This window comes from Podarcis raffonei, chromosome 6 (genome assembly GCF_027172205.1).
Source record: "Podarcis raffonei isolate rPodRaf1 chromosome 6, rPodRaf1.pri, whole genome shotgun sequence".
Lineage (NCBI taxonomy): Eukaryota > Metazoa > Chordata > Lepidosauria > Squamata > Lacertidae > Podarcis > Podarcis raffonei.
In genome coordinates this window covers 54,992,041-55,008,970 of record NC_070607.1, presented here as the reverse complement: position 1 = coordinate 55,008,970, position 16,930 = coordinate 54,992,041, and the positions used below count along the sequence as shown (strand labels likewise).

Genomic DNA, 16,930 nt, shown 5'->3' with positions numbered 1-16,930 from the left:
AGTTAATTTCACCACCAAACACTTTCATAAAGGAGTGAAAAATAGAGATGGCTTAGTATTACCAAATGATTTTGGAAGTTTAAAAAACCCTCAACACATTTCAAAATGTGAGCTCTAAGAATGCGTCTGTTTCTTCCTCCCCTCTGGAAATCATTATATCTGGCATTTGCAAACATGATCACATTTCTGGAGTGCTGTATGTCAGTAGAAGGAACCAGGGCACATTTTTTCTTTTTCAACTTACCCTCCAGCTACATGTAGAATAACAGATGGGGCTGCAGTGAGATGCATGCAGGAAAAGGAATTTCCTGGCTCAATAATTTGCTCACTCTCTCATATAAGAGCATTTTATATGATGTAAAGGACTCCAAGGCCCCAGCTTATCCTGTGGTCTAACGCAGGCAGGGCTTCCAAATGTGTTTATAATGCAAAAGATAAACTATGCTTTAAGCTCCATTTTACAGATGGGAAACTCTTTGATTCATCCCAAATTATATGGAACGAAAAGGCAGGAATTGCATCAAGCTCACTTCAAGTCCCCAATCCGGCTGTCTTAGAAATATGTCCTTGGAAAAACATAATCACAGAGCCTCTTGAGAAGACTGTGTGTACACCATTCTTCTGCAACAAAGCAAAATGAAATAAGTCAAAGGGTTTTCTTTTGGCTGGTAAAAACAACCAAGAGTCTTGTGGCACCTGAAAGGCTAACAAATGTATTATGCCTATGAGCTTTCTTGGACTACAGTCCACCTTATCAGATGCATAAATTTTATCCTGAGTTGCATGGGTATATAGAAATGTGATTTGGAAGGCAGGGAGGTTGGAAACAGTGAGGTCAAAAGAAAGTGAAATGCAGGAAAGTACAGATATTGATTATCATGTTGGTTGATGTTTCTCGGAGCATTTGCTGCTTCTCTAAAGCTGTTGATGAAAACAATAATTGGTGGCTCAACTTGCTGTTCAGCAGCCCTTGTGGGCAAAAAAATGGACTTCCCTCATTCTGTTATTTAAACTGATGTTCTTCTGATCTACAGCCATTGTTTCTTCTCTGCTATCATCAAAAAAGGTGAAGCATGGACTGATGACATTTTCTTAGTTCATGTTTGCAGATTTTAAATCTCTGATCTCTCCCTAGCCTTCTAAAGGGTGAACACTCCTGGTTATTACATCTGTTTTGTCTTTTTCTCATAGGCTGTGCTAGGGCACTTCCAGACTGTTGCTATTTTCTGCTGGGGTTCAATTACATACTGGCAAATTCAGGTTGCACGATTAATTTGATTTGGTGCTCTTGTGCAACAAATCTGCCCCCATCAGTCTTTTTGCGGTAAGGAAAGTGATGGGAGTTGTACTGGAAAGCATGTGATAAAATGGAAATTAAAACCATATGAACAAGTTAAAAATTTTGTATATGATTGGTTGCACTATTTCCAGGTAAATGAAATGTTTTAAAAAGATGTAAAGGAAAATGGGTATGCAGAAAAAGACTCCAGGTTCCAAATAGACATAATAAACAGTGACTATAAGACTTTGTCAAAAATGTATAAGATACTGTTGGAATGGTGTACGAAAGATGAAGAAGTTAAATCGGTAATGATACACTGGGCTAGAGATTTTGGATATAATATTCAATTTGAAGATTGGGAAAAACTATGGAAGGAAAATCTAAAATTTACTGCATGCATGGGACTGAAGGAAAATGTGATGAAAATGTTTTATAGATGGTACATTACACCGGTAAAACTGGCTAAAATGTATAAAATAGACAATAAGTGTTGGAAATGTAAAGAAAAGGAGGGAACATTTTATCATATGTGGTGGGAATGTAAGAAAGTTAAGAACTTCTGGGAAGGGATATATAATTGTGATGGGATGGTGAGCTGCTTGTGCGTAAAATCCTAGTCCCTCAGAGTTTGGCTAAGTCCACAAACCTCTGTCTGTGACGGAGCTCCTTAAGCATGGCTCCATCAGTCGCTCGTTGAATCGGACAGTGGGCGTTTACGGAACTTCTTCCAGCATAAAAGCTCCTTAACGGAAACGCGTCTTCTGGACTCTCGGCGTGACAGTTTCCGGCGAGGAGTGGGTGTCCCTATAGGAGGTCCTGAAACCTCCCCACTGTTCTCGCTTGAAGTGTCTCTGAGCCCTCCCTCCGACTCACTTTCCCTTGGAACTCCACTTCTCCCCCTGCTGGTTCCCTCCTCAGCTGAATGGTCTCTCTCACCCTCCGTGAGCCCTTTCACCTCCTGCGTCTCAGATGGCAGTTCCCTGACATCCACCTCCCCTCCAGGGCCCCCTTCACCCCCTTCCCTCCCCTCCTCTGCGGGAGGCGAGGGAGCAAAACCCCTGAAGGAACCTCCCTCATCTTCAGAAGTTTCGAACACTTCCCTCCACCTGTTGCTGTTTCCGGTTTCCAAGTACTCCTCCTCATCGGAGTCTGTTCCTTCTTCCAACTCCGATTCCCTGAATCCTTCCAGTTCCTCCTCATCGTCGGTGGTGCCAAAGTACTCCCTCCGGAACCTCGCTACTGGCTGAGGTTTCCTGGGGAACCTTTGGTGGAACGTTTCGATCAAGATCTCGTCACGGACCTCCTCTGCCGTCACCCAGGTGTTTTCCGACTCCGGTTCCCCTTCCCACGCGACCAAATACTCCACCTGATTACCCTTCCACCTGGAGTCGATGATTTCCGCCACATGGTTGCTGCTTTCCCTTTCTTCTATGGCTGGCCCCCGTGTGGATACCCCTTCACCTTCCCCCCTATATGGTGACAGTAATGACCTGTGGAATACTGGGTGCAGTTTCATGTGGTTCGGTAACCGGAGTCTGAAAGCCACTGGGTTGACCTGTTGGATGACCTCAAATGGTCCCAATCTTTTGGGTCTCAATTTCTTGCAACCCCCCTTGAATGGCAACCCTTGGGTTGATAGCCAGACCTGACTCCCCACCCTAATGGTTTCACCTTCCCTTCTGCTCTTGTCTGCCTGCCTCTTATATTCTTCTTTGGCCCTTTCTAAGTTGAGTTGGAGTTGACGATGGATCGCTTCCATTTCTTCTACAAAATGTTCAGCGGCCGGGACACTCCATCTCTCCCCTCCTCCCCCTGGAAACGCCCTGGGGTGGCACCCATAATTAGCCAAAAAGGGGCTCATCCCGGTGGACACATTCTCTGCATTATTGTAAGCAAATTCCGCTAGCGCCAACTTTTCGACCCAATCGTTCTCTCTGTCATTGACATAAAACCTCAGGTATTGTTGGAGGATACCGTTTGCCCTTTCCGCCTGCCCATTGGTCTCAGGGTGCCTGGCAGTCGAAAAGTTGACCTCTACGTGCAACAAGCTCATAAGTTTCCTCCAGAATCTGGATGTGAACTGTTTCCCTCTGTCGGAGACCACCCTCAAGGGGCGCCATGCAGCCTAAAAATATGTTCTACAAACAATTTCGCTGTCTCTTCCGCCGTGACTGCATGTGAGCAAGCTACAAAGTGCCCCATCTTAGTTAACAGGTCTACTACGACTAGTATGGTGGTTTTCCCCTGGGATTTAGGCAGATCAGTCATAAAATCTATCGATACCGCCTCCCACGGTCGTTCTGGTGTGGGTAACGGTTCTAGTAACCCCACTGGCGCCCGCCTTTCTCCTTTGGCTCTCTGGCATTGGTCACACCTTCTCACATACTCCCGTACATCCTCCCTCACCTTGGGCCACCAAAACTCCCTGGTCACCAACCACATGGTCTTGTGTTGCCCAAAATGCCCCGCTGTGGGGTTGTCGTGCAGCTGTTTGAGTACTCTCCCCCTCAATTCCCCTTCGGGTATATATATAGTGCCTCTTTGTAATACAATGCCCCGTTTCTTTCTTCAAAACCTCCGGGGTCTTCTCCCTCTCTCCTTAAACCTCTGAGCTTATCCTGGGCGTATTCATCATTTACCGTTCCCTCTACCAGCTCTCTTTGCCCCACCCAGGCCGCCCCACACACCCAGTGGTCCTCTGGGATAATATGTCTCTCTTCAGGCGCTCCCTCCCCCTCCAAATATTCAGGTTTGCGTGAGAGAGCGTCCGCTCTGATGTTTTCTGGACCTGGCACATAGCAGATTTCAAAATGGAATTTGGAGAACTCCTGGGCCCACCTCACTTGTCGTTGGTTGAGCACTCGTGCCGTTCTCCAATACTCCAAGTTCTTGTGGTCCGTACACACTTGCACCTTATGCTGTGCGCCAATTAGTAAATGTCTCCATCTCCGGAACGCTTCGTGAATGGCGAGTAGCTCTCGGTCATATACGGTGTAGTTCCTCTCGGATTTGTTCAGCTTACGCGAAAAGAAGGCACACGGTCTCCATTCCGACTTATTGCTCCCTGGCTGAAGCAGCACCGCCCCCACCGCCCGGTCTGAGGCATCAGTTTCCACTCTGATGGGTTTTTGTAAATCCACATGCAGGAGCTGTTCTTCCGAAGCGAATGCCCTTTTCAATTCCTCAAATGCTTGCTCCGCCTCCGCCGTCCAAACGAATTTCTTCTTGCTGCTTAGACAGTCCGTGATGGGAGCCGTTAAGTGGGCAAAGTTCTTGATGAATTTACGGTAAAAGTTCCCAAACCCTAAGAACCTTTGCACATCCTTTTTCGTTTTCGGTGTCTTCCATTCCAGCACCGCCTGGACCTTGCCTGGATCCATGGCTAATCCCTTGTCTGATAAGCGGTACCCCAGGAATTCCACCTCCTTGGTGTGAAACTGACACTTCTCCAATTTCACCCACAGCTGGTTTGCTTGCAGCTGGCTCAGCACTTCCCTGACATCCTTTACATGCTGCTCCTCATTCTCTGAATATATCAGTACGTCATCGAGAAAGGCCACGCAATTCTTGTAGAGCAAAGGTCCCAGGACATGGTTCATGAGCGATTGAAAACAGGCGGAGCCTGATTGCAATCCGAATGGCATAACTAAATATTCAAAAGCCCCCAAAGGGGTGAACATGGTGGTTTTCCATTCATCCCCTTTCCTTATTCGTATCAGGTTGTATGCCCCTCTCAGGTCCAGTTTCGTGAATATCTTTCCCTTCCTCACCCTGGTCAAAATGTCATCAATCCTGGGCATGGGGAAAGTCACTGGTTCTGACACGGCATTTAGCCGCCGGTAGTCCACTACAAGCCTGGGTTTATCCGTGTTTTTTTTGTCCACAAAAAACACTGGGCTCCCCCCCACCGCTCTGGACTCTCTGATGAAGCCCCTCTTCAGGTTTTTATCAATAAACTCCCTTAACTCCTGCATTTCCCTGTCTGACATGGCGTACAGCTTGCCCACGGGGAGCTGGGCCCCAGGGACCAGGTTAATTTGGCAGTCAAAGTCTCTATGCGGTGGTAGTTTATCTGCTTCCCTTTCGCTGAAGACCTTGCTCAGGTCAGCGTATTGTTTGGGCACCTTCCCTTTGTCCGCCACTTCCGTCCCTGCTATAAAGGCTTTTGCCCCTTCTGGCACCTTTCCTTCTCTGCAGTGTTCCAGGCAATGTGCTGACCCAAAGGAGACCACTCTCTGATGCCAGCCCACTAGCGGGTCATGCAACGCTAGCCAGCTCATTCCCAAAATGACGGGAGCCCCTCCCAGGGTGGCCACATTGAACGCTATCCTTTCGGTGTGCCTGGCCACCCTCATAACCATTGGGATGGTCTGTAGGCTAACTTCTCCTCCCAACAGCTCCCTCCCATCGATCGTGGTCACCTGCAGGGGGTTGCTTAAAGGGAGTATCTGTATCTGGTGTTCAGCTGCAAACTCCTTACTCATAAAATTACAGGAGCTGCCTGAGTCCAACAGCGCCTTTGTCTTTAGTGGGTATCCGTTTGCCAGCTCTAGCAACACCTCTATTACTAGGGCTGGTCTTGGAGGTTCCGGAGTGGGCACTTTTACTGCTCCTTGGCCTGGCTGCAGTGCCCTGACGGTGGCAGCCAGGCGTTGGCTTTTACTGGCTCCTGGACTCCCTCCTCCTTCCCCCCAACAGCTCCCGCCATCCCTTGCCATTCCTTTCTTTGCGGGCAGACTCTGGCAAAGTGACCTGGCTGCTGGCAGAGATAACATTTCTTGGCGCTCTTTCCCTCCTTCTTCCTCCCTTCACTGGGATTTGAAACTGCGCGCGCGCGCGCTGTTCCAACTTCCATCGGCTCTCCTGGCGGGAAACTTGGCTCTGGAATCTCTGGAATGCGGAAATCCCTCCAACGCTCTCCTTTCCCCTCCCGCTTCTCCAAGGCTCTTGCCTCCTGGCGCGCTCCAATGGTCAGCGCTGATTTGGTCAGCTGGTCCATAGACCAGCTGGTCCTGGGCGCCCGGGAAAGTTCGTCTTTCACCGCCGAAGAAAGCCCCTCTTCAAAGAGCATTTGAATGGGTTCCGCCGATAGGTCCCACCCCAATTTATGTATCAACATTGTAAACTCAGTCCAGTACTCACGAACCGATCGGCTACCCTGTTTGCAAGCCATCAATTGTCTGCGCACCAGTCCCTGTTCAATCTCGCTGGAAAACATCAAATCCATGGCGCGAAAAAACTTCCTCGTGTCCTTCAGCATTTCACTATTCCCTGCCATCAGGGGTCTAACCCAGTCTCTCGCCCCCCCTTCGAGATGGCCAATCACAAACGCCACTCGCGATGCCTCGTTGGGAAAGTCGTTAAACTGCAGTTCGAGAGCATACTGCATCTCTGTCCTAAAGGCTTGGTAGTTCCTGGGGTCCCCCCCAAACTTCTGCACCAATCCTGGCATCTTTCTTGCTAGTGTAGCGCCTTTTGCCTTTTCTGCATCCTGCGCCCTCCTTTCCTCTAGCCTTGCCGTTTGCAGTGCTAGCTGGACTTCCAACACCCTGTACCTTTCTTCCAGGCTTGGACCCTCTCCAGCTCCTCCTGCTCCCCCGGCTCCGGCTGGGTTGCTCATGATGCCTCTCTGCACAAGCTGCTTTCAGGGACTGTCCGATTGCTGTGATGGGATGGTGAGCTGCTTGTGCGTAAAATCCTAGTCCCTCAGAGTTTGGCTAAGTCCACAAACCTCTGTCTGTGACGGAGCTCCTTAAGCATGGCTCCATCAGTCGCTCGTTGAATCGGACAGTGGGCGTTTACGGAACTTCTTCCAGCATAAAAGCTCCTTAACGGAAACGCGTCTTCTGGACTCTCGGCGTGACAGTTTCCGGCGAGGAGTGGGTGTCCCTATAGGAGGTCCTGAAACCTCCCCACTGTTCTCGCTTGAAGTGTCTCTGAGCCCTCCCTCCGACTCACTTTCCCTTGGAACTCCACTTCTCCCCCTGCTGGTTCCCTCCTCAGCTGAATGGTCTCTCTCACCCTCCGTGAGCCCTTTCACCTCCTGCGTCTCAGATGGCAGTTCCCTGACAATAATGAATTAAAAAAAATGTTAAAATATACTTTTGCTAAGAAACCAGAAGTTTTTCTTTTAGGAATCACAGGGAAAGAAATAAGAAGAAAAGACTAAGTTATTCCAGTATGCAGTTGCGGCAGCAAGAATTCTACTAGCCCAGAAGTGGAAACAGGAAGAAACACCGACAATCCAAGACTGGAGAATGAAACTAACAGACTATGCGGAACTGGATAAATTGACTAGGAAAATAAGATATACCAAAAACCAAAAGTTCATCGAAAATTGGGGAAAGTTTGTAGATTATCTGAAAAATATATGTGATTTACAAACAACGCTAGTGGGGTTTCAAGAAGCACTGTGAAAGGTTAACATGTATTGTTTGGGAAAATATATATTGAAAGGGGAGAAAGTCAAAAGGCAATGCAACAAAGGAAATGCGTTTTCTTTAGGGGTAAATATGGATGATTACCAGAAAAATCGAAGGAAGTCTCAAAAGTATAATTTGTTAAAATTTGGTTAAAAATGTATAATTTTGGTTGAAAATTAATAAAAAGTATATACAAAAAAAGGAAAGCATGTGATAACATTTGTTTCATACAACATTGAATAACCTCCTAGCAAATTACTCAGAATGAATGTGCAACAAATAACTGATGTCGCCTAACCTCCCTGTAAACTTTGGGCAAACAAATCTGGATGAATGCTAAATAAAGTATGCAGCTGACCTCAATCTCCTCTGAACCATCCCCAGTTAGTGATATCCAAAGTGAACAGGGTACTGCAAGGAGGGTATCTCTATTGCTGATATTTCAGTTTTGTGAACTCATACCAGAACAGCAGTGCCTGTTTCGTTCTGTAGCCTCTTACTTTTGAGATCTAAATTATTCATTTGCAGCAAAAACTTTACCTCTGTGTGTGTGTGTGTGTGTGTGTGTGTGTGTTCACAGGTGTGCATGCTTCAGTATGGATTTCATTCATAATTTCCTCTTGGCTAAAAGAAGGTTGCTAGGCTTCTACCAATAAATGTTGGAGACAACACATCATTTACAAATGGGAGAAATACTCAAACATTATGTAGAAGGGTAACCCTATGGGTCAGTCCTTGTCCACCAAGTTATATAAATCAGGGGTGGCTAACTTGTGGTCCTCCAGATGTTGTTGAACTGCAGCTCCCGCCATCCTTGGCCATTGGCCATGCTTTCTGGAGCTTATAGGCATTAGAATCCAACAACATCTGGAGGATGCCAGTTAGCCACCTCTGTTCAACGTATTACCCTCAGAACTCTACTAAGAGCTTACCCACACTTACTTTTTGCCCTGCTCTTTCCAGGCAGAGGTCTTCACTTCAACGCTCCGTGGCCGAGCATTTTGCATTTTCTTTTTTGCCCTGCACTTTCCAAGCTAAAACTTGCTCTTTAAAGATGAATCAGAGGAAATGTTCAATCTGGGTTTCTCTGTCTATCTTCTGCCAGAGTATAAGTCTGAAAATAAGGTGTGCACCACCTTTCTAGCAATGGTGAGAGCAAGAAAGGACAGGTTAGGAAGGCAGAGGAACATAGGCAACAACTCTATGCCAGATCATTTCTCCACTAAGCCCAGTATGGTCTGCTCTAACTGCCATTAGCTCTTGAGGGTCTTAGGCAAATGCTCTTTCCCATCTGAGTCATATAACCAGAGATGCTAAAAATTCAAACTGGGACCTTCTGTTTGCAAAGTTTTTGTAACATTGAGCTACAGTCCCTTCCCCTGACAGAGTTGCAGAAAAGTACAAGGTCCATCACCTGCATTCTAATCTAATGCTGATATGGAAACAGTGCCAGCTGACATCTGATGCCCGCTATCAATTTGCTATTAGGCTGAATTTGGCCCTCTGTGTGGTTCATTCCTCAAACGACAATTCGCTGTTCGTGCTTCCTTTGTCTAGCAAGAATTGCAGCCCTTCTCTCTGTTTGCACGTGTCGTGCACCCTGCAGAAGCCTTTCTGAAAGCATAAGGCCCTGGAATAGAGCTCTTAGTGGAATTTTGGCAACCGGCATGCCTAACAGATTATTTTTAAAAATAGGCTGGGGAAAAAATGCCCCCAGTGACAGCCGCAAGCCTGTTCTAAATTGGGATTAAAACGGATTTTGCTTTGTACAACATTTAGCCTAAAACAAATGGCACCACTAATGACATTAGCATGGCCAACATTCTCTGCTTATTAGGCAGCTCTGTGGCTTGGGCATTGCAAAGAATCCCTCCAGGGCTTAATAAGCCTTATTGGCCTCATGTTATTACTGTAACAGCATGGCTCCTTGAGCTCTGAGCCAAGGAGATCAGAGAACACAAACGATTCCAAGCTCAGCAAGAAGATGACACAAAGAAACTTATTCAATTTGTTTTAAATTTGGATCCATGCGTGACCTTGGGCAAGCTGCTTAATTTCATTGGTTTTCCATCTTTAAGATGGGAAATGATTATGCTTCTTTGACCTGTCTTGGGTGTCTCATTTGTAAGGCTTTAGGACAGGGATTGTTTCTCACTCGAGCTGAACTAAGCATTCGCAGCACAACTCATATCCATCAAAATTAGCAATTTAGATCATCTTAATCTGGATATAGAACTCTTCCCCAATTTGAAAGGTCTGCCAGCAGAGTTGTGGCTGTTGCTTAATGAACTAAAAGGCCAATGGATGAGATGAAATATGTTGAGCCAGAGAAAGTGGGCACACAGAAGTGGAAAAATGTATCAAGCACACAACATGACTGTGCATTACTATCTTGCAGACAGATCAATTGTGAACACACCAAAGTGTCTCTGTTCACATATCCTCCGCATACAGACTGACATTCTCAAGGGATCTAAAGCCCGCAGAACAGGAATGGGGAACTTGTGGATTTCCAGATGTTGTTAAACACCAATCAAGCCAACCATATTAACACTTTGCACAATCAGGATCCAGTCTCTGCCGAGCTGGTAATTTAATGGTGATGACAATATCAGATTTGCATGGATATCTGCAAATCTGATGACAATATCAGATTCACCATTGGGTTCAGAGTAGATGATATGAACGTTCACCCAAAGATGTATCACTTGAGCTATGGGAGCAATGAATGGCTCCTTCCCAAAGCATCCAAAATATTTCCTCATCTCAGGTTCAGTTTTTCAGCACTGTCTTGCTTTGTGGCCAACAAGTGAATGTTATGTTGACCCTGTGCCTTGCACTGAGAGCTAATCCCCAGAGTAGATTTAGGGAGCTGCCTTATACAGAGTCAGATCATGGGTCCCTCCAGATCAGTGTTATCTGTGCTGACTGGCAGGTGCCCTTCAGGACTTCAGACAGGTGTCTCTCCCAGCTCTGACTAGAGCCTGGAAGCTTCTGGATGCAAAGCATGCACCTTTCCATGGAGCTACAGTCCTTCTCCAGAGCACAGTACAGACTAGGCAAAACACACACACACACACACACACACACACACACACACACACACAACTTTGCTTCCATTTGTCAATTGAGTTAGCAGCCAAAACCAAAATAAATTCCTTCTTAGGCCTTTACATGACCATCTGCTCCTGCATTGTGATCCAGGTGGTTGGATGCCAAATCTGTTCTGAACATGCCAACTGAGGAGTGGGCACTGGGCTTACAAAAAAAAAACACAAACAACCTCTTCTAAGCCTTGCCCTGTCCAGCTCCTGACATCCCTCCCCACATGAGATGGATGCAAGGCTGCCAGACCCCAGACCCATTTCAAGCCTTGTGTGCATGGGGGGGGGGGGGAGAGCAGCAGGGGTTGAAATTACGTTAGGATGATGGTCTAGGTTGGCTGTTGGAACAAGCAAATGCTTTCCAGTAGCATCTTGAGTTTGTCTCAAACCCATACTGACGTTTGCTTGATCTTATTTAGGTTTCTTTTTCCTCCTTTGCTGTGCCTTCAAGGTGTGTTGCAATATATTATCACTTGACCTGCTCACAACAACCCCATAAAAGGAAGGTGCGAGAGTGACCTACTCAAAGCCACAAAATAAGGTTTGATGTTGGGGTTCTCATGTCTAATCATATGATTTTTAAAAAATAAAACAACCAACTTAATTCAAAGTACCATAATAAAACCTCACCTTAATCTCAGCATCTGACCAGGATGACTAGGCTATGCATTGGACAGGGAGCTTGGAGCTTCCTCTTCCAAATGTTCTGGCAACAGCCCAGAGAAAACCTCCCAGGTGTGGGAGAGTGTAGATCAGGTGAATTCACTTTGAAATGCAGACCCAGCAGATTTGTTGAGCATCCCTAGCTGACATACCTTAACACGAATCCCCCCCTCAATACAAGTAAGAATAAAAATCATACAAAAATATCAGTAAAAAACTATTTCCGTCTACTGCCTCACCTAGTTGTTAATGGCAAACTAAAGACAGGGGATGCGGGTGGCGCTGTGGGTAAAACCTCAGCGCCTAGGACTTGCCGATCGTCAGGTCGGCGGTTCGAATCCCCGCGGCAGGGTGAGCTCCCGTCTTTCGGTCTCAGCTCCTGCCCACCTAGCAGTTCGAAAGCACCCCTAAGTGCAAGTAGATAAATAGGTACCGCTTTATAGCGGGAAGGTAAACGGCGTTTCCGTGTGCTGCGCTGGCTCGCCAGATGCAGCTTCGTCACGCTGGCCACGTGACCCGGAAGTGTCTGCGGACAGCGCTGGCCCCCAGCCTCTTAAGCGAGATGGGCACGCAACCCCAGAGTCGGACACGACTGGCCCGTACGGGCAGGGGTACCTTTACCTTTACCTTAAAGACAGGCCAGCAGTTCTTATTGCTCAAAAGTTTTCTTGAATAAGTGGGTATTGCACTATCTCCTAGAAATCAGAACAGGAGTAAACAATCATGCCTTGCATCACCGTATTTTATGTTCAGCAACCACGGGTACTCTTTTCTGGAGGGATTCAAAGCATTACAAGTTATTACACATCAATCAATTTTCTTAAAACGTGTGCAGTTACAAAATCAGCAAGCCCTTGATTGCATCTCAGGTATTTTGGTAGTGTTAGCTCCTGTCAATCATGCATCCTCCATAACTATACGGTCTGTTTAAAAACTCCCTTGCTATGTAAGGCTGGGAGCAATCAGATCTTCTCTCACTGCCTAAGTAGGTGGGAGCCGGCCCCCTTTATATACAATATGCATGAAGCCCTGGGCAGACCATGATCTGCCCTTCTTTGAACATGACAGAGTAATCAGCAGCAGAGTTGAAAATTGTTCTAATTGCTGAGTGTAGGCTTTCCCACCGTGCAAAGTATTATGGTGACACGTCCTCTCCCGCCCTCATCTAGCTTCCTCTGTTGCTGGGAAGGTTAATTAGTGTAAGACTGAACATCATCTCCTTTGATCTTCCAGCCTTGATTCATTAGTTTTCAAAAAGAACCAATGGTGAGAGCCAAGAGGATCCTCAAATCTCATATTAATCAACCCCCCCATTCCTCCCCATCAGTTTTTGCTTGCTCAGAGATGGATGGATAAACGCAACATTACTGTGCTCTTTTCAGCAAAGTGCTAGGCGGGATTCCATGAAAGATTCATTTGCTCTTTCTTCTTTTACATAATAGGTAGAGAGTGAGCGCACATCTCTTCGCTGTGAGGAGCTGCAACATAAAGAATCCCACCAAGAGGGAGAACCTTGTATCTTTTTGATATTGGGTGAAAGGCACACTTGTGAATAAATTGTTCCATGGCAATTTTGGCAACTGACAACGTTCTTCTTCAGCGCAAACAACTGATGTAAGTAAGGTGTTAGTTAGTTAGTTAGGTTTTTTTTAACTCACTTTACTCCAAAATGAGAACAGTGAGACAAAGTTGGAAAGCTTAGAGCCTTGACTTTAAGGCTCCTACTTCCTGGAGAAACTCTCTTTTAGCAATACTTTGACTTTGAGCTGCTCCTTCTGTGATGGGACAAGAGAAGAATGGTCCGGTGAGTGCATGGGCTGCAGCATCTTTAGTGAAGATGGCATACTCATGTCTCACATTTATATTCTACGCCATTCACTATTGGAGGGTGGGAATGGATGGCATGGAATAGGCTCCTCTCTTGCATGGATAGGGAACCTGTGGCCCTCCAGATGTTCATAGAATCGCAGAGTTGGAAGGGACAATGAGGGTGTTCTAGTCCAACCCCCTGCAATGCAGGAATGTTTTCCCCAACATGGGGCTTGAACCCACAACCCTGAGATTAAGAGTCTCATGCTCTACCGACTGAACTATTGGGCTACAACTCCCATTATCCCTGGACCACTGGCCATGCTGGCTGGGCTTGATAGGAGTTAGTTGAGCAACATCTGGAGAACCACGGGTTCCCCATTAGAAGGTTCTATTAGCACATCATCTGACAATGGCCAGAGTCAGGGACAGGACAATGGGCAGGAGGAATCACTGATTTGGTTCAGAAGGCCTGCTCTTTATCTATGCTTGTTTGCATGACAATAATGGCCACATATGGCATTACACAAGTGATCTTTTTTCTAAACAGCTGCAGATGCTTTTTTGTACTATGCGTGTATTTTGAGGGTTCTGAGTTGTATAGTTATTTTATAGTTATAATGGTTATTGTTATGCTTTATTTATGGTATTATTTTGTATTTTATACCCTGTTGTACATTGCCCTAGGCTCCCTTAGGAGGAAGAGTGATTTAGAAATGTAACAAACAAACAAATAAATCTGTCTCTTTTTCCATTCATTTATTTGCATTATCTACATAGAAAAAAAATTGTAACGAATATATCAAACCTGCAAGTCTTGAAGGAGAAGCTATACATCATGAACAAAAATGAAAGAAGGGGAAATGGTTATGATTTATACAAAGGTTGCATATTTAATTTAATTTAACATGATTTATATACCACTCAATCAACAGAAATACATATGTGTTTCATTCACAGGTGACTGATTTCAAGTTCGGAGTGGCCTTGAGGGAGTCTTTAGCAATTGCTTTCCATTGCAAGTCTCTGTCCGTCCCCAATCTGAGTTGAAATCTGAGTCCAAATAAAAGCCTATTGACTTGGTAGTCGTGCCTTTCTGTCTTCTAAGGCATTATGAGGCCATCTACTTTATCAGCAAGGATCCCAGCTGCAAGTGGTTGGCCATGTGGATGGGATTATGCCATTGAGAGATAGAGAGAGAGATGGCACATTGTAGCTGAAATAAAATATAAGCAAAGAAAAAGTGTGCTTGACTAGGTGAACATCTAGCTTTGATTCTGGATCTAGCTTGGTTGTTAGGATCAACTAGGATTTGAATGGTGACTTCCTCATTTGTGTCCTGGTTTCCTTTCCAACTGATTTAGCCCTGCTCTCTCACGTTGCAACATGGCTCTGCTCACCCCAGCAGCCCATTGGTACATCCTGGCCTGCTGTGTACTGTATTTACTCAAATGTAATGCGCCATCAAATCTAATGCGCACCTCAGTTTTCAAAACCTTGAAACCAAAAAAGTATTTGCTGGTGAATGTAAATGTGCCATCAAATCTAAGGCCCACCCTAATTTTCACCACGTAATTTGGCCAAAAAAGCCCACATCACATTTGAGTAAATACGGTACTTCTAGTGCAAGCCTCGATCTTTGCTTGATCAACAGTCGGTCTCTGACCTTGAGCCCCATTGCCTATTTCTGTTTCCTGCTTCCGGATTACTTGGCTCGGATGTCCTACTATATCACCTACCCAGTTCCAGATCATGTTTTCCTGCAACCTCTACCTTCATATTAATGCTTCTCACAACCTGCCCCATACACGTTAGGTGTCTATCCTTTGTGGAGTTTCATGTCTGCTCTATTTCATAGGCCCCAACACTGGCATTTGTATGATAGAATTGAAGCCTTCCTTGTGGGCTTCCCATACTCATTTGGTTGGCCACAGTGAGAACAGGATGCTAGACCAGATAGGCCTTTGGTTTGATCCAGCTGGTCCTTCTTATGTTCATATGTTAAAGCATTGCTTTGGGAAACAGCATAATACAACTTGATCATCTGTGTCTTGACAAAACAAACATTTTAAAGCAAGAACGCATGAGGAACAGAAACACACTTTGAGTTTCCAAGAGAACAATAATTCCACTGGCTTAGTTGCAATCAGCATGACTTCAAGTAGTGACAGACCACTGCCTGTCCAGTATGTTTCCAGTCTGAATGTTCCAGCTAACCACACATGGCTTCATGAATGGAAGGGCTGATTTCTTCAGGTGCTTAACAGACTTCCATAGGCATTGTTATTGCCAGATAGGTACCAAATCCAGCCACTAGAGAGAGACAACAGACAAGAGACCACACACATTAGTCCAATATATAAATTGTGATTTGCATGTGTGTTCTGAGTGGCCACCGTTGTGCTAGAAGATCTTCAGTATAACTTATTCCTGAGGAGAAGGTAGAATATGCTATTAAAGCATTGGCGTGCATAGCAGTTTGATTTGTCTGTCAAGTAAGGAGATAGAAATATGAAAATAAGTGGCAATATAGAGATGAAAGGTCATATTGCTTTGTGATTTAAGCTGCTAGTTCAGGAGAATGTGAATATGTTCGGAGCCAAGGTAGGAAAGCATTGACGTACATGGGGGAAGGAGAGAGAAGTACAAGGAATGCAGTGGTTTCAGCTGCCTCATCTCACACTTTTCACATCACTCTGCCATGGTTTCCTCACTGGAAAGATTTCTAGGAAGCCACAACCTATTCCTCTTTCTCGATTGCCCCCAATCCAGTGTTAGAATGGATCGGAACTGCAACAAGCAGGGTTGAATTATGGGGGCACCTGTCCCAGATGCAATCAGGACAGGGATGCAAAATAGACATCACAATCATGGAATATATTTAAAGAGCATCAAGTTATGTAGCCTTTTCTTTTTAGCATGCTTTTTTAAATCAGATCTCAGTTTGCTCAGAGGCTTTGTAAGGACAGAAGGAAGGGCAGTGCCAAAATGGGAGAGAGCCTGACACACACATTTATGCAAGCAGTGGCAGACCTTGGCATCTCAAATTTCAGTGGTGCCCAGTGTAGCACCAAAATCTGGTGCCCTCTGCCTCTCGCCTTTCATTGGACTTCAAAGTTGCAGCTCCTGCTGCGGTGCCCCAGAAGCTCTGCTCCTGGTGTGACCAATCTGGTCATGCTTCCCTACATCTGCCTTTGATGAAAGCATTTTCCATGAAAATTATTCGTTTTATATCAGGGGTCTGCAAACTTTTTCCTCAGGGGGCCGGTCCACTGTCCCTCAGTCCTTGTGGAGGTCCGGACTCTCTCTCTCTCTCTCTCTCTCTCTCTCTCTCTCTCTCTCTCTCTCTCTCTCCCCCCCCCTAAAAAACTGAATTCCTATGCACACTGCAAGGGGGGCAAGTAGTCCCCCCCAAACCCCAGCCTCCTTCTCAGTTTGCCGCCTGCCTCATTCGCTGAAGGGCTGGTGGCAGTGGCACGAAATGGGCATTTCATCTCTACAGTGCAAATTAGGCAGGTTCACATTAAAATCTGAACTGAAGCAGTTCTCCCCCAATCCTAATTTAATTTCTTAACACCCCCTCCCCAATCAGAGCAAGGGCTTTGCTGAAGTGAAAAACAAGTAAAACAAAAACCTCACTTTTAATTCAC

General features: G+C 45.7%; 1 long non-coding RNA gene across 2 annotated transcripts in view; it reads left to right on the top strand.

The window, feature by feature from the left end:
* Positions 1 to 14,365, top strand: part of LOC128416021 (uncharacterized) — a 39,472-nt gene extending 25,107 nt beyond the window's left edge. The window contains exons 2-3 of one of the 2 annotated variants that reach the window (XR_008331117.1): positions 12,914 to 13,085; positions 14,241 to 14,365. This is a non-coding gene — a long non-coding RNA (uncharacterized LOC128416021). Of the gene's footprint in view, positions 1 to 12,913; positions 13,086 to 14,060; positions 14,156 to 14,240 lie in introns of those variants that run through there. The other variant, XR_008331118.1, reaches the window with a different exon arrangement.
* The last annotated feature ends 2,565 nt before the right edge of the window (positions 14,366 to 16,930 follow it).